General features: G+C 34.0%; 1 long non-coding RNA gene across 1 annotated transcript; it reads left to right on the top strand.

The window, feature by feature from the left end:
* On the top strand, window positions 1-24,800 carry LOC109611005. Its single transcript, XR_002193301.1, has 3 exons — window positions 1-245; window positions 310-482; window positions 24,386-24,800. It is a non-coding gene; the product is annotated as an uncharacterized LOC109611005 (long non-coding RNA).
* The last annotated feature ends 18 nt before the right edge of the window (window positions 24,801-24,818 follow it).

A 24,818-nucleotide genomic window follows, 5' to 3' on the forward strand; every position in this document is an offset into this window, starting at 1 on the left:
CGGCGCGCCACTCGTTCGTAAGCGCGTCCGTTCCGTAAGTGCTCAGCATTTTTCGCATTATTTGCCGGTAGAAAATCGATCGCGCATACTTGGACTATCGGAACCGTCGTGCGAGACACTGACGATGCGTTTTCGCGACGGATCTCTCCTTCCAAGCGACTCGGATGGATTCTTTGAGGAATGCAATTCCTGCATCGATGAGTGCCGATAGAACCGCATCGTCGCAGTTGCAATAATGGCGCGCGGTAAGTGAACTCGGTTATTCAACTCGTGCAATTATTTTATTATTTAATCATTATTTACCGGTAGGAAATCGATCTCGCATACTTGGACTATCGGAACCGTCGTGCGAGACACTGACGATGCGTTTTCGCGATGGACTTCTTCTTCCAAGCGACTCGGATGGATTCTTTGAGGAATGCAATTCCGGCATCGACGAGTGCCGATAGAACCGAACCGTCGCAGTTGCAAAATGGCGCGCGGTAAGTGAACGCGGTTACTCACGTAATTATTTTATCATTTAGAGATTATTTCGAGATTATTCGTGATTAATTATGTGCCTGGCACTCGACTATCACTTTTCTATCAATAGTTTTAAGCTTTCAACACACGAAATGGTAGCGTCTCGTTTGTATAGTTGCTCGGTTGAAAAGCAACTCAAATATGCAAAGTAGGCAATTTCGATAATTTGTTAACGGTTAATGTTAATTTATTTATGCAACTACAAACGAAAGTACTAGAGAGCATTACTGACAATATTATTGTACAAACGATTCCGAATAAATATATATAACATATCATTGAAATTTAGCTTATAGTCGGGTGCAATCATTTTGTTTAAAATACTATAACTATTTTCGCGTTAAGTTACAAAAGACATTAATTTTACTACAAACGAAATGCTGACATTTTGTGCGTTCAAAATTTAATTTATTAAAACTGGGATGTCAAATTCACATAAGTTGGCTAATTACTTCATCATTTACGATAATTTGGCGTGCATATTTGGCGAGATATTGCTTGAATTCATGATACGTTGCAATCTATTTATAATATTCCATGTATAACAATAGGGTTTCATCACTTTCATATCGCCATCTTCGATAGATACTTCGAAATCAAATAGAGAACATGTGATTATCCTTCATTTTTATCATTAAAAATCATTACTGTCCGTAAAAAGGTTCCTTACGTGCATTATGCGAAACATTACTCATACGTATATATGAATGCGTATATGCGAAAGTATATGTAAAAGTAAACGTATACGTGTGTATAAAACTTACGAAGAGGTCTCCTTACTATCATTTTATGTCAAATGTTAAAGCTGCTTTCATCTAAAAGCGCTACTCTTTTTATGATTATGTATCCGAAGCTCTTGGGATATCTCTTACGTATCGCAAAGTGAAATCTAAGAGAAAGGTAAAAATTAGATATATATATTATATAATTAGTATTTAATTGTGGCAAAAACTTTTCAAAGGACCCCGCACTAAACCCCGTGAAATTTGACCTCGGCGAAAATGGCTGAATTTGAAATATGTTGTACCTTTTGGGTCACTGAACAAATGTTTCCTCAGGCAAAATCTCAAAAAATGGACAGTTTCGTCGTTTCAACCCTTCAAAGCCTGAGGTCAGACCAGCAAAGATATCACTTTCGGATCAATGCGGTTACCATTATAAGGGAACAATATGAATTTTTAGTTAACAAAATAGTTAAAGAATAATTTGTTTATGTTACAGTATTGTTTAAACAATTTGAAAATGTCATTGTTTACAAGAACTGATTGCTGATGTAAATTCTGTGGGAAAAATCATAACAGCGTTTTCCTATATAACGCATTATTTGTTTTAAAATAAGCAATAAACAAATGGCTAATAGTGCAACCTATTCCAGTAGCCTGACCCTTAGTTATGAAAAAACAAGTACTGTGAAACAGAAACAATGATATTGAGTGTTTTTATTACACCTGCGATTAGCCTATATTATAGTTACCGGAGTCTACCACGTGAAGGTTGCAGTGTGATTTTAGACTCCTTTGGGGTGCTTTTTGTACGTGAGTCCCCTTGCCTCTCACCGCTCATCTATTCACCTAGTTCTATAGCATCATTTGGATTGATAGGCTGCGCTCTATTAGATGCATCCAAAATGTTATATAGTAGAGACGTAGCAGGATATAAAACATTTGGTTCATGACGTGCGTATCCAAGAAACCATAATACACTGGCAACGTGAGCACACGAGCCAATACTCCTAGCACCTGTTTTACAGGTACAGTAGTATCCATGAATAATGTTGTCATGAATATCATTATCGTGTTCATTCTCTTCAATGCTGTCGTATGCTATCCATAACTGATATTTTGCAGCATTGCGAAATCTAGAGTATAGTCTGACTTATAAAACCAGGTTCGTCAATGAGTTCATCTAATTGAAACTCTTCTTGTCCGTCTCGTTGAATCTTATCCTGTATGTAAGAAGGTGCCAAGTGAACTTGATATACACCTACCGTCAGGTCTCGCAGATGTTCTAAGGTAAGGCGAGGAAAGTTAGGCACCTGATGTTGGTTAAGTTTTTTCCATCGTCCATTTCTGCTACGAAGATTGTCCGCTTCCACTCGCGCTTGCACAATATTAACAGTTTGGGATTGCTCTAACATTGCTCTCGCTAGTTGCACATTGGCCCTTTCCATATGGATGGGAGGGTGATATCTGTTTATTATCGCTCCAGCAATTCGATAAAAGTCACCAAGATTATGTATATGCGGTACATTAATTACTTGAGAGAAGAATTTAAACATAGACTTTATGTGACCGTTTCTTGCTTCAACTAACCATCTTGTTTTTGTGATTAAACGGGATTCATTTGCTTCTTCTATTGATAGTTGACTCTGCCCCCGTTGAAGAAGAGCTGGCATTTTAACATGAATGCCTATGCGTTCAAGCCATGGCGTAGCATCGCGATATCCTCGGTCTACTATAAAAATATCACTATCTTGAAACCATTCTTTGATAGACTCAACATCCCTTTCATACTCATTGCGCAGCATTGCAGCATCGTTATTTCGGGAATCCGAAAAGTAGGAACCTTGAATCGCAAGGATATATCCGTCTGGAGCAACAACCAAAGCAGGTTTCACTAAGTGTCGGCCTTTGTGAACACAATAAGATTGCCGCAAAACTCGAAAGTTACTACTCTTAGGAATATACGAGTAAGTACCATCAATGTAAGCGATAGCTCTAGGTACATTCGGCTCTGGATTATACAGTGCGTTAGAAAATTCCGTAACGTGCCTAGCTATGTAGTTTTCTCTCGTAATAGCCTGAAATCCAATATTGCTAGGTACAAATCGTTGCATTAAAGATTTTCTGACTGTACCTATGGCCAGACTTACAGCCTGTCTACTCGAATAATTGAATATTACCTTCAGAAATTCATCTGATAGCCCTTGTCGTAACTTACACAAAAAGGTCAGCAAATCTTTCTTAGTTACATATCTGTAGCCTCCAGTTTGAGGTACTCGATCACAAAATGTAAACAGCTCGCGAAATTGTTCCTTTATTATAGGAGTAATGGATTTAAATTCGTTGTCTGAAAAACAATTCTCATCCTCATACCTCTCTTGGTTATTAGCCATAGTTCTCAGTTGCTGCAAAAATATTTGCAACTCTTGTCCTCGTATAACATAAGGTCTATTAATAGACTGTAAGCCGGGGAGTAAAACTTGCAACAAAAATCCATTTTCATCCAAGTGGTGCGCGCAACATCTTACGTGAGGAGGCACATAAATGTCTGTAAGAACAAAGACTTTAACTCTACATTGGATAGATAGTATATGTGTATTATGGTCTACGTGACATAACACAAGAATTATTTCTTATTTGTTTCAAAAGGTTCAACCTTAAGCAAGCAGGATCGCGTAGAATAGCTGCTATTTCATCAAGAACTGAACGATTACAATTTATACAGATTCTAGTGATATTTGTAACAGCAAGTGGTGGATGATTATTTTCGTCACGTCTACGGATAGCAATGTCTCGTTTGTTTGCATTACCGTCATCATCTATTCGCGCCATTTGCGCTGGACCAAATGCTACGTTACATATGTAACATGGCATTCGATTTCTGAAAGCCATAATGATAAAATATAATAGCAGTATACGATAAATTATTTTTTTACAAATTCGTTCGATCACAATTCCAGGTCTTGGCACATATATGTATACAGGGTGTCCCGGGTTTTAACCGACAAACTGCGGGAGCATATTCTACTAGTGGAAATAAGAAAAAATTCTTATATCGAGTTTGCTTAGAAATGCTTTATTACAAAGTTATAAACCAATATTGAAAAGAAATATCAGATAAGTAACAACGGAACATAGTGTAGAATTTGGAAGGTCGAAGATGTTTATGTTATGTGTATTCACATGTATTCATGTTCACTATGTTGAAACGATTCAATATGATTGTTACTTTCACAACAGTAGCTGTTAGATTTCAATCGTCGTGTGAACTAGCAATTACTATCAGAATGCCAAAAGTGTTTTCAAATGAGGAATACACTGATATTCATTTCGTGTATGGGCTCATAATAATCCACATACTACCAGACAAAGAAACTTTCAACACGAATTTCGATGTAATATTTGGATGGGTATGCTTCATGACCGGCTTATTGGTCCGTTCTTTTTACCTGACCGATTGAACGGAGAATCTTTTCGAAGATTCCTATCAAACGATTTACCAATTTTGATGGAAAATGTGCCACTGCAGTTTCGCCAAAACAGCTGGATACAGTTAGACGGTTGTCCATCGCACTATGCTAGACAAGTTAGAAACTGGTTAGATGAACATTATGCTCATAGGTGGATTGGTCGAGGAGGACCAGTTTTCTGGCCTCCAAGATCACCCGATTTAACGCCTCTTGATTTTTATTTATGGGGAACTTTAAAAAATAAAGTTTACAGTACAGAAGTAATCTCGCTTGAAGATTTAAAGCAACGAATTACTAATTCAGTTACTGAGATGCAACAGAATTTTCAGGAATGTCGTACTGTAACAAATTCTGTACTACGTCGATGTCTAGCTTGTATCGATGTGCAAGGACATTTTGAAATGCGTCACTAAATCATTGCGTACATAATTTTTATTTTTGTGAAAAAATCCGTTGTTACTTATCTCATGTTTCTTTTCAATATTGGTTTATAACTTTGTAATAAAGCATTTCTAAGCAAACTCGATATAAGAATTTTTTCTTATTTCCACTAGTAGAATATGCTCCCGCAGTTTGTCGGTTAAAACCCGGGACACCCTGTATATATACACGCGCAATTAAAATATATAGCATATACAGAGACCGGATTGCGGTGCCATTTACCTCATTCTATGCGCGCGCTAGCGGGAAGCGGCGTGAGAAGCAGTATCGTTTACGTCGCGACGGTCCAGCGGTATAACGAAGCCAAATTTGAGCCGCGGCCCCGCGGGTCGCTCAGCGCTCGGCTGCCTTCGGGTAGTAGACGAGAGCCGACATATAAACTTGCTGTCTCCGTCGTGTGATTATCGTGACAAATTATTCTTTGACTATTTTGTTAACTAAAAATTCTTATTGTTCCCTTATAATGGTAACCGCATTGATCCGAAAGTGATATCTTTGCTGGTCTGACCTCAGGCTTTGAAGGGTTGAAACGACGAAACTGTCCATTTTTTGAGATTTTGCCTGAGGATACATTTGTTCAGTGACCCAAAAGGTACAACATATTTCAAATTCAGCCATTTTCGCCGAGGTCAAATTTCACGGGGTTTAGTGCGGGGTCTTTATAATTACTGGAATAGATAAATGCAATATAAAATGTCTTACAGTTTATAGAAGCAACGTATTCTGATAAATATTCTTTAAAATTGTCTGTCTGCAATTTAAACACAGCCAAATCAATTATGAAAATTTTGAAAGAAAAAATGATATTTAATATTATTATTGTACATTATTACATTGTAGATTATTACGTGATTTAGAAATGTAATTAAGACAATTTGAAAGTCGTTTTAAATAAATTCTTGACATTTTCTAAAGTAGATACAATTTATATTTTATAATCTTATAGGAAATATTTAAAAAAGACGTTATTATTATAATAAAAAGTATGCACTATTAGGTATATCTGTAACTTTATCGTCAAATTGCCATTTTTAAGTGTGTATTAGACATACACTAATATTTGCATTGAGATGCATGATTATACATATATATTCATCGATCCTTGACTTCGCGGAGGAACTTAGTCACAACGATGTCGCATGACTAAACTTTCTTATTGAAATCGCTAGGGTATTGTGCAATTGCATCTTGCCAATCGCGACATTTCCGCTACGGGTTTGTTCGACGCAAGCTCAGCGTGAAAGCTCCGAAATGGAAACTTGGGGACGCAGACACGGCATGTGTGCGAGCTGTGTATGCGAGTCCGTTCTTTTCTACCGAATTGCAACCGGAGATTATATCGATTTGATCGAATTTCACACGATCCGAAGAAAGTAACCGTACCATGGTGTACCCAATATTTCGTATACTTTTTATTTTCCTCTTTGTAACGGCGAGAGAGTGTGAAATGTCCTTTTACAACAGAAAATGAGAAATAATATTTTAAAACTCGTTTCTGAAGCAAGAAATACTTTGCACAAATCGACCTTGTATCATTAGAGTATCGAGATATTGTTTGCATAAAACTTTTTGATAATTTCTCATTCCGGAATAACGGAATTTTATATGAATAGCGACATATGAATACTAGAGAAGAAATAAGAATTTGTTTATTCAAGTCCTTCATAAAACCTTTTTAATATTTTTTACTTGTCCTTTTAAGCTATTAGAATTGTAATTTATTTTGTTCTGATTCAGAATAATATAACTAAAAATTTGCAGATATAAAATGATAATTAAAATTATGTCCAGTCATTACTGCTCCGATTTTCTCTTTTATCATTGTAAACTATTTCTTTTTAAGGAAACACGCTATTTTTTTATCTTACATGGTATTTTCATTTATTTATTAATTTAGTTATTTAATTTACTATATTTTATTTTATTAATTTTGTTATCAAAAATAAAGAATTTTTTGACATGTCAAATTCTTTCTCTTGAGCATTTTGTATTTTATTTTGCTTGATTAAAAGAATTAAAAATCTTTAAAAGAAGTAAAATTTTCTCATTCATATGATTACTTTTGTAATCGTAAGACTAATAATGTTCATCAAGAGAGGGATTAATGCGTTTATGCAACAGTTGTTTCCAAAAAATAAGCAGCAGCAACGAAGAGAAAAGTATATAATAATTTAATGTTCTTCGACACATTTTAAGTACTGCAGCTTATTCTTTTTTATACTTTATTTTTGTTCGAGCACTCGATGCAATAAAGGCCGCGACAAAACGAAGGAAGCTTAAGTCGTGATAATCTCGAGCTCGTAAAACTTTCGCATTAACTTAAGGATATTCGCTTGAGCGTATTTTCTTTGCTGTTCGCGATAAAACCATTAGAGGCGCATCTACGATAAAAAAATCTATGGATGTTGTCACGAAGTTGAGGGATGAACAATAAGTTTCCGTGGTTTTCTCTTCTTATCGAGATATATGTCTATTCCACTGACATGGAAATTTATTCAAAGATAATTTCGTACTTTTTACGGAAGTCTGTGACGTAAAAGATTAATAGCGGTCGAGAAAAAGTGTCAATACATGAACAGCTTTTGTAATTGATAAAAGGAAAAAAATTTAAAGTTTCCAATTTTGTGATACAATTAAATAACAATAAGAGAAACCGTTTTGGTTTTTGGCAAGAAACATTATTATACTCATATATCTCAAATATTCTTGTTATCGAAAAATACTCTACATATCTATATTTCTACACATATATATATATATATATATATATATATATATATATATACTGTATATTTCTATATATGTATATGATCTTTCATTAGTCATGATCGTGGAATTGCTTGCAATATCGCCGTAACGTTCGCATCATCTTCGACGAAATCATGGATTTTATCGAACGCCTGTCAAAGGCAAACGGGATATTAAACATGACGGCGTCTCGTTGACGCAGTGTTACACTTTATTCTTCCATCCATCCGTTTTATGCATCATATGCCGAGATTTTATCTGAAAAGTTATGACCACACAACTTGGTCCTACGACCCTTTATTTCAAGTTTAGCCCTAACATTTTGTCAATCAAACTCATACTCTCCTTTATCCTCTATCTTATCGTTCTCGAACGTAAAGAAAGCTTTAAAAAAACGAGCTCGCGATTTCGATATTTGATAGCCCCTCGTGCGATACTCTATTCGAATGATGGAGAAATATGACGGGCAGAATGTTATTGATCAATGTCGTCAATGATACTTGAGAATTTTCGTCATGGTCAACCGATATAAATAATGGAGGATAATGGAAATGATCCTCGGGGATGACATAACAGGGGTTTGATTCTGTCCGAAATAGTGATTCGATGCCGGCATAGTTACAATTCGCGCTCATTTGTTTGAAAATGAAATGTTTTCTCAAAGGTTGCTGCATTGCGCGGGATGAAATGTCGACGAAAACGTACGTCAGTCGATCGAATACATATTAATCAGAGGATTTCCTTTGATCTAGTATTGCATGCAACGTATTGCGCTCCAAGTTTATTCGCCCGAAGTTGGGCTATCGCGCGATGTCGGTCAGTAGAAAGGATCAATGGAAATTCTCCTAATTTTATTGTTTCCCGATCGGTGAGATCAGGCAGACGCAACGTGAGTGTAGCTTGCTAGATGTGAATATTAGTGTCGATGCACGATTGGCGATGTATATGCATACGTGCAGAATTGTTTGGTTTATGATAGAGACTCGTGTTTGGTGTTTGCGTGTTCGGTAACGCGTGTTTCTGACATTGGTAATATTCCGCGCAACTTTACAAGTCGACACTCCTTGCGGCGTGTTTCAACACATTTGCAATTGCGTCAAGCTTCAATACATCGTTATCGAGCCGATTTACATTGGCGGTAATTCCCGCGTTTCGCGTTATTTTACTCGTTCACGTATGCGATCTGTATATACGGTTGTAGCATTTTGCACTGCTGGCGAGAACTGCTCGACGATAACGTTTGCGAATGTGCGACTAACATTGTTGGACGGTGCGATGGAAATGTTGTGACGCCGCGTATGGGAACTTGCGGATCGATAGCGCAAAATGGGCCGCAACGTAGCTGCCTTTTGTTTGAGGAACTTTTGCACTCGAAAGTAGACGATGTTCTCAGTTGGACATCGCTGCAGAGAGGCAGCGCTGACGCTCTGCTCACTCACAATTAAACATGATATTCTATTTATGCAAAAAAGTAATTACCTTTTTAATTTAATTTTGTTTTTAATTAATATTTTTAATTGTAATTTTATTATTTTTGATAAGAATAATTTTTATTATTATATGTGATATGATATGATGGAAAACGAGGCTATTGCAAGGGTCAATTTTCCGGTTATGTATCCTATAACTTTTGCAGAGTAATTTTAATTATTAATAATTCTTTTTCACTTGCAAAAATTATTACATACTAAATACTAACATATTTTTTGATGGCAAAAAGCTAGAAAATTAAACAAAAAAACGTTAAAAAAGTATACGAAATATAAAACTTTATATCGAGCATTGCGCTACATGAAGCGTCAATTCAAGTTAAGCCAATTACAATAAATCAGCGCGTGAGGTGAATTTACCTTTGTGAGCCGATCGTAAAACGCGTCGTACCGCCTTTTTATCACGTTGGGAAGTTAATTGGGTTGTTTGAACCTGCGCGCAGATAACCACGATCGCTCAACTGACATCCACCGTTAATTTGCGTACTTTTTTGTAGCTACCCCTATCATGTGTTTGCACTTGCACATACAGATTTACAATTGCGTTTAAACGTGGATATCTGAAAGCACAGCGGTAAATGACACTGTTAATAGATCAAATTGCCCGTCACGTATCGAGTTAAATGATTAATATTGTGATTTCGTCATTGTATGTTGAACAAACTTTATCGCGAATTCGCGCATTGCTCAATGAGTTCGATGGAAGTTACTGCACGAAATTATTTCAGAAATTATAATTGCAAAATATTTGGTGTCGTAAATCCAAAATGTATTTACGCACATCGATTTACTCTCCAGCGTTACGGAATATCCTGCAATAAATTTTCACCCACGATAAACGCCAAGACGAAGTTGGATTTATAACGCTTGATATGCCTTCTCGATATATTACTCGTTTTTCTGAGTTACGTTACATAAAATCCCCTGCAAAGAATTAATATGACTTTTGATATATATTTTTTAAATTTCTTATATATAACTTGCTTATATTATTTAACAAAGTTAATATTCAATACACATACACATAAAGTCAAAACAGCGTATATATTAAGTTTTAAAGTTTCCTTTGAGTTAAAAAAAATTTGTTATATAACTACAATATTTTACTAAAATGGAATCTTAAAAAGGAGCAAGGAAAATAAGATCTATTATTTTTTAACAAAACTCTGTTAATAATTTTTATTACATTAAAGAATATTAGTATCATTTCAGTAAAAATGAATAATAATGAATGATTAATTCAAGCATTTAGTTTAAAAAAGTAGTAAAGAGTACTGTTAGAATATTTAGTGAAAGTTTTAACATTTTATATAAATAATATGTTTCCGTTATAGGAATAATCGTACATTATAGATTAAAATTACATTTTTATGTTTATTGTGATTTAATATGAGTTTTATGATTGTAACTTATATAAAATAAAATATACGTGCGAGAAGAGGATTAATAACGTATACGTAACATACATGTTTATAACATGTTTCCAATAGAATAAATAAATTAATATAATAAATAAATTAAATAGATGTTGATTTAATTCAATTGCATCATTGACGAACCATTAATTATCAATAGAAACAATTACTTTGAAATCTCACCTTTGGAGGTGTATAAAGCGAAACTAAATTAAACGTCAGTAAAATAAGTTGGTTGATTTAATAATTTACTATTAAAATATCTGTTAATTAGTTGCCTAAAGCATTACAACTTGATTATTTATACATATTATTGACTTACAAATGTATATACAACGTATTTTTATTAGAATTATAAAAAGCTGTAATTATCTTTATAATTTATTGTATAATAATTTTAATATAACAAAAGTAGAGGTTTTCATATATTTATTCAAAAGGATTTGTCAAAATACGAAAAAGTTTCGTAAATTATAAGATAGAGTTAATACATGTTAATGCATACAGCTTAAAATATACGTATCAATCTTGTTTGGGTAAATTCTTCCTAATAGTGATTAATTATTGACCTATTATTAATTTATTCCCTCATTAACCCAAGTTGACTATTATTGATAATATAATTTAACTCATTATGTAATAAATCATTATAGTTGCGATTATTACTGACAATTAATGTATGTTTTTAGCATAATAATAATTTACAATTAGTGCTTGTGTGACGCTTGTTGTGATGCTACTTCATGTGTGCGTAACATTAGTGTATTAATATATTGGGTTGACTGGATTATTAATATATTCGATAATCAATATATTGAGTTAAAATTAAGAATTTTATTAATATTAAGAATTTATAAATATTAAGAATTAATACAAAGTTTTGAATTTTTCTTAAAAAATCCGCTCGGACTTTCCGGTAACTCAAAATGTTATATTAAGAATTAATACAAAAAAAGGATTTTGTGTTTAAATTTTATTAAAAAAGTCCGTACTAATCTTAATATTAATGTCAAGATCCGTACATGTGTATTCAATCTATGATTTATCTAGAACTTTGAAAATAAAATATACTCTTCAGGTAACGTATAGTGCTCAGAATATTTCGTCTATCTCTATTTTGAGTAACTATTATTATGCATGATGCGTTATATTGTTAACTCACATGAATAATAAATTAATTCTACAGCACGAACGTGACAGTCCACGATTCGAATTGTGTAATCCTTAGTTGTAATGATCATTACGCATCGGAAGTGGTATCGCGAGTACATGCAAATAATTCGAATGTACCTGTACGTATCCTAGCAGCTCCTTCGTTGCACTAGTGGTAGAGATTACGCTTGCATGACGCATCCACGGCTTATCTCAGTTGCAGTAAATTAATTCGTTGACATTGCACCGTGATGCATACACATCAGAGCTGACTGTAAACTAAATTAAGCTTGGCTTGAAATACGTCAGGTGAATTGCAAAAAGGAACGCGCAGAATAAATGGGAAAAAATGGATTTTATACAAAATATAGTGAATAGTCCGAGCGGATGATCATCCAGTTCGGCGAATGACGGATAAGTCGGAGTTCAGTATTTTTGATACGACATTAAAATGGACATAAACCTATATAGTCAGTTTCCCCAAGCCTGGTGAGGTAGGTACGTCGCGACCACATGGAGCCAACGGTTTAGAAATAATCCGCGAAAATCTGCTGTTAAATTGCAAAATTAAATTTTAAGCTGTGGGATGGGGTTGGAAGCGAGGTAAATATAAATCCAATAAACATGAACACACAAAAAGCTATTAAGGTATAGCAACCATCTGAAATACCACCAATGCGGCCCTTTACTATTTGCGGATTATGATACGCGGTCCCGCAGGTCCGCTAATTTGTATGGAAATTTCCAGCCGTCACCGCGAGTAAAATACGCGTGGCATAGTTATCCAGCGTTACAATATCAAATTACCCGCTTCGTGTGACGTTGAATTTGCTGTCGCCAGCACAATGATTGTGTCTGCGTTGTACGCGACAGTGCGCACAAATATGCGATTTAAACGTAGTTTATCAATCATTGACCGTTTCTACATAGTACCAATCGAAATATCGATTATGTTTACTCGACGTTTGCTCGATCTGCATCTCATACATTCATCTGGCAAAAATTGTCATACTATCACATTTGTTATTTTTAAATTTTTTCAATTTCACAAGAAGCTTTATGAGAGAGCACATCAATACCTATTATATAAAATCATTCGTACGCGAATTGGAAATGTTCTACTTTTTGGTATGTAAAAGTCTATATTGCATTTGATTTTATATATTAAATTTTACTAAAATTATTTTTGTTTTTGGAGAGAATTTGACGGTAGAATAAAATACTTTATTGTTGATCATTAATCATGAATCATTATCATTATTCATATTATTATTTTTCGATATTATATTCAGTATTATTTCAAACGTGATACTAAAAGTAAATTCAAATAAATTATTTAAAAGCCTGCCGTGATAAAATGAAATAACAAATATCAGACACTTGAGTAAACTTGATTTTTTTATCGGATACTATTTTTCATGCTATGTGGAGAAAATTGGCCGTATTTGTGAAACTTTCTTGAAGCTTTCGAAAAGTGTGGCATAGTGAATAATGGCGAGAAAAGTATCCAGAGACGTGCTTAAAACTTTTGGATAAAGCGGCGACTCTCGACAAATTCTAACATTAGCTGTCAATCTTTGTCCTCAATGTTATATTACGTTGTTAAAATCCTTGTAATGAAATAGTAGTATTTGAGTATTTATTTACAACGTCTGAGATTTTTATAACGCGTACGTGATTTTCTTATAATTTATTCCCAAGAGGAACAGGAAAAGAACTTATTTTGAATCCGGCTTTGTTATGTGATGTGAACAAGAATTAATATGTTTATGCTTGAGTATGAATTAATTATGTTTGTAGGTAAACAGTAAATGGCATACTGTGACACTGTATTTAATTAGTTTAGCGTTAAATTAGCGGAGTGCACAGGTTACAGACAGAACCGTAATTTCTTGATTAAAGGTCTGAAAGAAAATCTCGGTCTTGCTCAACTTTACCCTGACATAACTAATCACATTTATCTTTTACTTTATAGAAACTGTATTGAGTGAGAGATCAAAGAGAGTGCTTGGAATATTTGCTAATTAAAACTGTAATACTCTTTTACAAAGAACTATAAAGATATAAAGAAAACAGAGAAATATTCTTGATTGATAATATCAGCTAATGCAAAGAAATCGCAAAACCATTTTAAACATCTTAAATAGCTTATAATATAAAATAATTGTTATAAGATTTATTGTTTACAGCCAAATTATCATCCAACGGAATCATATCATCTGCTTTTTCGTTCTATCTATCTATCGAACTCTATTCCTCTCTTAAAAATTCTCGTTTGCATATTAAGTACATATTAGTTAAGTGCATATTATATGTTCTTATTAAAGATATACAAATACTTACGAATTCGCGTGGAAATAAACGTTCGCAGTTGCAGTGAGCCGACTATACCGTTCGCAAAGCTGCTTTATCAGACGAGCATTGTGCTCACCGAACAAACGGGACCTTTAAAGAAGCCATTGCGAGTAGTGCAAAGTAATTCGCGTGAAACAGATTGTCGCAACTTTGCTGTCGCATCGACTGCCGCGAATTCCTGTTGGTCGCTGTTGCAAACGGGAAACAATTACAGTCTTGCAGGAAGAAGTTCAGTTATCCTCAGAAGTCGAGCGAATTGCAGCATTCTCGAGATAACATCGTCCCTTGTTACATCAAAGGTTCTCTACGAGAGTACAACGCCATAGGCGACATATGTTTGCATAGTACATTTGAAAAATATATGCCAAAAGGAAACTCTGGGATACATTGCACGCATGTTTTCTACGTTTTGAAAATGTACAAAATTACAGAATTATAAAGTTACAAAATTATTATTAAAATATTTGTTATTAATAATAATATTATTATTATTAATATTATAGTATAATAATAATTAATATTATTATTATTAATATTGTATGTGGTAATAATATTAATAATATTAAATATAGAACATATTTAAGTATATTATTTTATGTTACATATTGTACTGATGCATGTATTAATGATATACCATTTTGCTTATCAAGAGACACGGTAGTGTCTCGCACCAAGTATATGCGCAGCGAGACCGACCGTGTACTGTTACGCGACGCGACGTTTTTAGAGACGCTTAGATTATCGGTTAATATTATATCACATGTAATCTATAGTATCTATACTTTACAACTACGAAACTGTTTTCACACTTGGAAACTAAACTTCATATTAATTAATATATTTCTACTAAAAAATTTAATTAAATTATTATAATAACTAATTTTCGCACATTCTAAACAAAAGAGTATGTATATGATTTAGGGGGGTCCTCTTATTTTGAAAGAAATAAAACATTTAATGTAACGAACCGGTTACAAATTATAATAATGAAATCGCGCGATTTTTTTCTACATAATAATTTATACATTTATAAATCCACTAACTGCGCTAATTATGTATTAATCTAATTGATCTACGGTGCCAAAATCATATCACATTGCGTTCCGTATTCAACTACAATTACGCCACAAAGTTTGCCGGAACTTGCTGGCGGCGCGCCGGAGATCAAGCCTCACAATCAGATTCGTGTCGGAGCTTGCAGCAAATAACGAGCACCAGATTGAGCTCATGGGAAGATCGACTGGTGTTAATTGACACGAATTTAGCAGATAACACGTGAATAGCATGGCGGGATCAAGTAAAATCGAACTAGCAAGTCTCGAAGCGTTTTCCCACGCTGAAAAAGGTGAAAATAGACGCAACAAATAAAACGGGAAGTTATTAATGGGAATCGACGTAAAAGTATCTTTCTAAGGGTGAGACAGAGCTTCTCGCAAGGGAACGTGAGTCGAAATTGAAAGCGCGAAGTGGGTCGCGAGGCAGAGCAGCTCTTTTCGAACTCTACAAGTTCTCCAACCTCTGATATATTGGATTACAAAATTTCCCGTTCACTTTTTCCAAAATTGATTAGGGTAATAAAAGTAATTGATTGCTGCAGTTCACCAAGATATAAATATGGTAGTTTCTTAATGTATATTGCGAAATTATAAGCAGTATTAGCGTACGTGCCTATCGTTCAATTAAGATATATTTTAGAGTTTTAAAAGTTGTATGATGTTGCTACTGTAAAATACGAAAAAGTATTATATTATGTTATTTCCGAAATATTTGGGAATATTTAATAATTCTAATCTACATTTTTCCATGACGAGTAATACAAATGAGTCGAAAACGAAGTGAACGTAGTATAAACGCAATATCTCGTACAATAACTCTGCATCAATGTGAAATGCGATCATCGAATGATAAACGATTTCGTTTTTGTCTTCACGAATCACGTTCTCGATCGGCGGTCATAATTTAGTATAAAAAACCGACGGGAACGTATGAAGCCGAATTCGCGTCTCCGAGCGTTTTTGTATACACTATACAGTGATGTAGCAAAAACCGAACGCAATCGCGAAAGACGAAGGTAACGAGGATTTACTTGGCGCTCGATATTTCGATCCGTTCGATGTATTTCCGGCCGATCCCACTGACCACGATTGGATTTTGCCGGAATCCCCACGACGAGTCGAATATCCGTTTGTTCGAGGTATCCTCCACAGTTTCCAATTTCAACTTCTCCCTCTCTCACCTTTTCCTCCTTTCTCGGGCGCGACGGGAAATGCATGCTCGATCTACCGACTAATCGAGATTAATGAGCATTATAGACGCCTGGCACACGTTCGCTTATCGGTGTACATGGTCTCATCTTTCGACATGCTGAAAATCCACGCAACCATCATCGGAGCTGACGTTAATTAATCTCTTTTCTCCGCAGAAGAACGCAGGTTCGCGTTTGGGAAAATAGCATGCCAACGTCACATTGTTTTTCTCCAAGGCGTTGTTGAAAGCACAAGGGATGCAAAGAAGACGACAATGCTTCTCTTTATAGATTTTGCATCATGTTGCACAGTACGAAGCAATGATGCTTTGAGCTACATAGACATGATGAAATCAATGTGCCATTTTTAGATCGTTCAGCATTATTTAGGATTCAAGCTTAAAATGTAGTCGCGTAAAGGAAAAACAGTGTAATGATAAAATTATACTTTAAGATATTAATGCAGCTTAATCTGTCTTAAATGTGTAAACAGTTTCGTTATACAATATATTAATTGCATACAATAGTCCATAAATAGATGATTAATACATGAAATAATTAATAGATTAATAGTATATAAAGTAAAATAAAGTAAAATTGGAAACATTAATTTATATATATATATATATATATATATATATATATACAGTGTGAGGCACCTAAAACAGGCCACCTGAATATCTCGGCTGTTATTGGTGATAGAAAAAAATGTGTCATACTAGGGTGGCTCTTATTTTCAAAGTTTGAATTTTCTTTGCGCTACCCCCCAGTTTGGTTCCATTTTATGAAAATATAATCTGTGTAAAATTTCAGTTCAATCGGATAAAGGGAAAATCAAAAATTGTCTTAGTATTTAAATAATCTAAAGATTAAATAATTTCCTTAAACTCTAAATTACATAACAACTCGCTGAAATACATATATGTACAAATGTAGTTAAACTTATTCTATGCTTAATTCTAATGTCACACGCATACACACACATGCACGCATTCACAAGAGAGAAAGAAAGAGAATGAGGCAATTAACATAATGATTCGGTTTAGCAGCGCCAAGTATTTTGAAAAAAACACTTATTTGTATTAATAAATATATTTCTATGTATTAAAATATTTATTCGTATAAAAATATCTGCTTAATATTATTATGTCCTTTATTTTTTAATATCAAAGGCTAGTATTCATAGTCCGTTCTTATTTCCAGACGATCTGAAGTAATGTCTTAAGATGCTAATACGACTGTGTGATTGGTTTCAAATATCTTATGATTGTACTTAAGATGGTCTTAAATCAGAATCAACAATGATCTATAATACATAAATTGAATTTATTATACTATACTAACTGGAGTAGCTTGATTCGTGACATTACTTTTTCTCGGAAATCGTTAGTCGTACGAGAAAAAGTGGTAGATGATAACATGTGCAATTTTTAATAGATCTACAACTTTTGTATAATACTTTTTTGCATATAATTAATATTTCGCAAGATAAACAAATAAAATTGATTTTTTCTGTGATTTTATGATTTTTTCGATTTTCAAGGTCCCAGGGGCACCCTTTCCCTTTATCCGATTGAGCTGAAATTTTACACAGATTATTTTTTTATAAAATGGAACCAAACTGGGGGATAACGCGAAAAAAAATCCCCAAAAAATTTTCACCAAGAGTAAATAAGAGCCACCCTAGTATCAGACCAAACTTGTATGGTTTCGAGGGACACATAATTTGTTCTAAATAGTTTTTTATTAGGTGGATGCGTAGAGGTCATATGAAGGTCAACTTCGTTTTTTTAAATGGTATGATATGTTGTTTTACGTACCATCTAGTAGAGCGTTTGAAGACGCGCACATTGATCTACGAGTCAAAATCATTTAAGGTCACTGAAGGCCAACTGCAAGGGAAAATAATTTACTTTATATTGCCTAGAGTTCTCTGCTATTAAAAATATTGTAAATTCAGAAATGAAAAAGTTCTAGCTGTTAGAAATTTTTTCTTTTTCCGCGAAGTTCTGAGTTGTTGTTATCATTATTTTTATATTGCCTAGAGTTCTCTGCTATTGAAAATACCGTAAATTCAGAAATGAAAAAGTTCTAGCCGTTAGAAAGTTTTTCTTTTCCGAGAAGTTCTGAGTTGATGATATCATTATTTTTTATATTGCCTAGAGTTCTCTGTTATTAAAAATACCGTAAACGCAGAAATGAAAAAGTTCTAGCACTTAGAAATTTTAGCCTTCAGTGACCTTAAATGATTTTGACCCGTAGATCAATGTGCGCGTCTTCAAACGCTCTACTAGATGGTACGTAAAAAACCATATCATACCATTTAAAAAACGAAATTGACCTTCATATGACCTCTACGCGTCCACCTAATAAAAAATTATTTAGAATAAATTATGTGTTTCTCGAAACCATGCAAGTTTGGTCTGACACATTTTTTTCTATCACCAATAACAGCCGAGATATTCAGGTGGCCTGTTTTAGATGCCTCACCCTGTATATTAGTTCTTTAAATTTGATATTAATATTTTAACTTTTTAATATTTTATATAATTTTATAACATTTTCAAAATATTCATGATTAGCTTTAATTTGTCTCATTTGCAAATAATTTGTAAACTAAACCAAATAGGAAAGGAAAGAAAAATAAGAGAATAAAAAAGAGATTTATTAAATTAATATTTATTAAATTCTGTTTTGCCAGGATTTAATAATATTTAACTAGTTGAAAACGTTCTCTTTAAGTTAAATCAATTCATTTAATTCCAGTAAAGCTCGGTTTCTCTCGGAAACAAAACCGCAAATAGTAAATGCTGGAGCATATATTTGATGTCCTTTGATAATCATTTTCTGTCTAGGATTGCATTTCTTCAGTAATCTCTCTTGTTAATCATTTGTATGGAAACAGCCTTGAATTTATCTTTGTTTAGAATCAAAAGCTTCACTTAATCTTTGAAACTCTAAAACGACACCCACGTTACTTAATCATACGCAAAATCAAAGATTTGAAAAAAATGTAATGTTTTCTACAAGAAAATGTTTTGAAATTTGCATATAGTATATTTATTTCGAATAAAAAACAAATTTAAAATCAAGTAGAATATTCAAGACTATTAGCTAAATAGAAGCTTATTACTTTGAACTTATTGAAATTTGCACGTCTTGATGGCATATTTACATATTTCATGAATTGTAACATTTAGCATGATATTACTAATGTGCTTTTAATGTATAATTGACAAAGGCAAAGGAAATGTTATTAATAAGGAGCATACATTATACTATAGATACCCTGTATACAAGATGCATCGTTCGAGACACCGTTCATAGTGAATCAGGACACGAAATAGATGTTAGCTCTTGCTTCGGCTCGACTTCCCGACCCAACATGATTAAGCTCTACTTTCGTGGCACCTCCGTTTGAACTCCGTCTTTGGAAAGGCTTCCTTTAGATGGACTCCAACTTTGGCCCTCAGTTCGCGGAGAAGGTTGCCGCGCAATTTCGCCCTAAGGTGGTGACGACGATGCCAGGTCCATCTTGCTGGTAATTACTTTAATTAAGTTTCTGTCACCGTGGGGAACGTAGGCACCGCTTGAAAAATCAGGACACTTTGTTTCACGAAAGAACTTTGATCAACCACGCCGTCGATTCGTCTATCTACATCGCCGAACTTCGTTACCCCGTGTCCTTATCACGAGGCGCTATGCTAAACTTCATCAAACTGCAACTTGTGCATCTCTTACTTTAGGGATCGCGAGAGGCGGAAATACGTCGTGTAGTCCTTCTCGCATGCACTTTCACAATGATGCAATTTATAATTCCTGATGCTCGCTCGATCTCGAATGTTTCACTTCGGGAATTACGCTCGCTAGGATCGATAGAGGTATTTCCGGCGAACGTTCGTTCGTTGCATTTGTTCACAAGAACTAATGGACGTGTTTGGTCGCATGGGAGCTTGAGACTGACTTCCTGCTGACTATCGTGTTCTATCACGTGTTTGCAATACACAATCTTCAATCAAAATCCCTGATTTTATTCCTTATACATCTTTTATGATTATGATAATATTTTATATTAGGTTAATTACATATCTATTTTTGGCAAATTTTTTAAGAATAGTTTTATCATTTACTACCAGTAGCAGTATACATGAAGCTTACAAATATTGTAAATATCACGAATATTACAAATCTCAAATATATTATAAATATTGCTTCAATTGCTTCAAGATTAGACATAATAATGTTAATAACAGTCAAAAAGCTGATGTAAAGAAGTGAGGCAACGAGAAGAGGAAAACGACTAAATTAGGAGCTCATAAAGCAAGCAACTATATTGCTCTGCGATATCAATGCGTTGGCGAGATCGTTACGCTATGATACAGTGTCTCGAGTGCACGCGACTATTCATCTATCTACCGTATAAATAAATCGTATTTACTGTTAAATACAGTATGTTGCCCGTATCATAACGCGCGAGCACAACGGAGCGCAACATCTTCGCGCGCATTACCGTCATTGTGACGTTAAAAGATGGGAATGGCAGAGTCATTAGAGCGCGCCTTAGAAGAGATCATTTCCGGCTGTGTTCCTACCCCTTTTCCGTAGATGCTGCGATGAGAAGTCGCGCGCTCGTATATTGCCAGCAACGCGTATCCTACTTTTTCAAATGTTCCAGTGAAATAATCCGCGCTTCGTAATCATCGTCACGTAAAATATTGCGGATATCCGGCCACTTTGCACCGCATGCACGATAATTCTTTACTTTGCGAGATAATCTTCAATATATACGGAATTTTATAACATTTTTTTGTTTCTTCCGATTGCAAGCAATATTATACAGTTACGTGTATTGCATCCGATTATTGAACGAATAAAAATATTCACGCGTTGTATGTTTGTACATATCTCTCGGCTGTCTCTAAATTATGAAACGTATCATTTGCTTGAATTTTAATGGGAAAGGATTGTAAAATCCGTGCGGATATATAGAGACTATGCAGTCATTATTAATTAAACACTTTGGAATATGGATTTGGAACGGAAATGACATCGAATGCTGCAACCGAAAAACATTGCTAAAAGTGAAATAAAACATGACTACCACTATGAAAAACGAAGTAATTATTAACGCGCAAGACTTTAACAGAGTTCGTAAGCAACAACGCACACTGTGAATAGTTTCTCCTTTGTGTTGCACCTCTGGGGGATGCACAAAAGCATTATTGAAATACGTTTGTCAGGGCATTCTCATCTGGACGATAGCGACTAAATTCCGAGTAACATTTGTCGTGCCATTTAAAACTTGAAGGACTCGCGAAAACCGAAAAAGTATGTCGGAATTTCAACTATTTCGTCGATTACGTTGATTAGTTTTCTTGATTATTAATTAAATTGATTAGAATCAAGATAGAAGAAATATTTAATTAATGAAGGTACATATATATGATTTTATTAACCCTTCTCGTTATTCATACGGCATATTGGGACAATTTCACAGATTTTATGGATATTCTGGACTTAAATTAAATTTAAAAGATTTAAATAATAGCTTGGTAAATCTGAAAACTTACCTTCAAGCCACTTTCTTGTGAGCCCAAACTGGATCCGCCGGTGCTGCAACTGTATCCACCACTTACACTTCACTTCACTTCCGACGCGAGATCCACTTCTTTCATTTAACGGAAACTTATATCGAAACGGCACTTACAATTTAGTCAATAATTACATATTTCACGGCAAGTTTCGACGTTGCATTTTCTTCACGACGCGAAACACAAATAAGCAATCACAGACTAAAACTGTATTAAAATAAAATTATTGTAGTGATAAGAGTTACGAAACCTTATGGAGTTTGCAAGTAGCAACGTACCCGATCACGTCAGTCAATTAAAGGTACCGTTGATCGCAACACGTGATCCGGTCGCGTTCAAAAATAAAATTGTGTGTGACGCATGACATAATTTCTAATACTCACTACATAATCACCACACAAGAAATGTACATGAAACTGCTTTATATCTTTATTAGAGATGAAAATGACCTAAGCTGACGGTAATTACTCGATAAATTACGGTATATTATCCGATAATTTTAGAAAGTCGATAAAATGATAATTTTGAAAGAAATGAAATATTGATATAAAATTCAAAAGCAGCATTTAGCCTTTAAGATAATTTAAAAAAAACACTTTATTTAACTCATATTTGCATTGTTATAATATTTCAAACATTTTCTTCTTCCTTCTCGAGAACAAAATGTCTCCACAAACATCAACTCTCTGCTCTCTTGCCATCTAAAAATGAAATATATCACGGATTATGTTTGTCAGCTGTTTGGCTTTGTTTCACTGCAGCTCAAATAAGGTATTCAAAACGAGAAATCGTATTAAATATGAACATACTATGTATAGAAATTTAAGAGAGAATATGAAATTTCAACATTGTTTACGTACTTTTGAGTTGTTTATATAGGACAGCAGATCGGCAAAGCTTAAGATTTAAGAAATCGAAACTTTAATATAATGGATTGTAAATAGTTTCCTTTTTTTCATCTCAATACTTCAGAGATTATCATATACATTTTATGAGAATATAAAAAGAATATTTTTTAACTTATGCATTATGCAGTGCGGAAAACTTGAAGAGAGCCTATTTGACAAATAATATTTGTGCATAAAACTATAAAAAAACGAATTTGCAAAGTTATCAATAAATTACTATTTTACCGTACTTTTACCGTCAGTAATTGTCATTTTAAATCTGACTGTAATTTTACATTTCTAATCTTTATAAAATGTTATTTTTTAAATTGAAATTATTTTTTTAAAAGTTATTGATAGAAATATAAACTATCGATACGGTGTTACTCTCATATGGAATGTGAATAAAAAACCGCAAACAGTATAAAGCAATTACAGCCAAATAGAATTAATTATTAAAATTAATAGAATACTTTACAACACTGGTAAGAGTTCATACGATATAATTCACAGCAATATAAATGCTTTATCGTGTCAATTAAAGATATCACATTACATCATTTAGTCACGTTCAAGAGTAAAATGAATTGACGCATGACAAAGCTTTCACTCCTACTACATAGTCACTGTATAAAATAACCTATGCGAAAATGTTTTTCAAATAGTTTATAAAAATACTATTCTCAATAACAAAACGTTTCTATTGAAAATAAAATTGTTGATAGAAATGTTAAAATTCAGCGCGACGCTATTTTCGCGATACGGAATAGCAGTATTTAATCGTAAATTATAAACGGAAACAATGAAAATGTGCGCGCGTTTGAATTAAGTTATTATTAGAAAATACAGTTATTATTAAATAAAGTTATTATTAGAAAAGGTTTGTAAGATCTTTTCAGAATTCGTAGCGATTTGCACTATTGCATTGCATCGTATTAATACTACATAAAATTTATCATGCAAAAATATCGATAATATTACTACATAAAATTTATCACGCAAAAATATCGATAATATTATATACATATATGTATTTGTTGACGCTGAAGGGTGAAGTGTTCCTATGACGCGCTCTATAAACCTCACCACATATCTACCACAAAGTCACGTATGCGCGAGACTGCCTCTACTTTCAACAACTTTGAAAACGAAAGCTTTGTTATGGAAAATACTGTTTTTGTACAATCAAAAGTAGAGTCTCATACGTGACTTGGAAGGATGACTATGGTAGGGTTGAAAACCGCGTCGTACATCATTTCAGTCTTGAACGCGAGCATATGCTAGGATTTATAACTGTTCATCTAAATCATTATTTAAATAAAGTATCCTACTTTTGTGTGTTTGCAGAGTTCGTGAATAATGTTGCATCTTGGAGTGCACTTGCGAAAACTACGAAACAAAGATATTAACTTATTTATCGATTACGATTGACGCATCGGGAATATCGTTTAAAGCACTACGTGTTATCGTATATTTGCTAATTAGCGCGATCAGTGCGTGCAATCGTACCGTTAAGTTTGTTTTCTGTAATGTGCGAGTATTATGCCAGAAGTAAACTTTGCCATGCGAGTTAATCGCATCTTCGTGAGTGAGTATCGTTGAGTTAGTCTTCGATTACATCGTGAAGTACTGAAAGGAAGTGGAGACCTGGGAGACGTTGAGCAATAACGGGATAATTGCGGAGTGAGTGATAAAAATATATTAGATAATTATATAAATGGCAGAAAGAACTTAATTATATTAACCAAATGATCTTTTTAATATTGAAAAGTTGAGAATT

The sequence above is a fragment of the Ooceraea biroi genome, chromosome 1 (assembly GCF_003672135.1).
Source record: "Ooceraea biroi isolate clonal line C1 chromosome 1, Obir_v5.4, whole genome shotgun sequence".
Taxonomy (NCBI): Eukaryota; Metazoa; Arthropoda; class Insecta; order Hymenoptera; family Formicidae; genus Ooceraea; species Ooceraea biroi.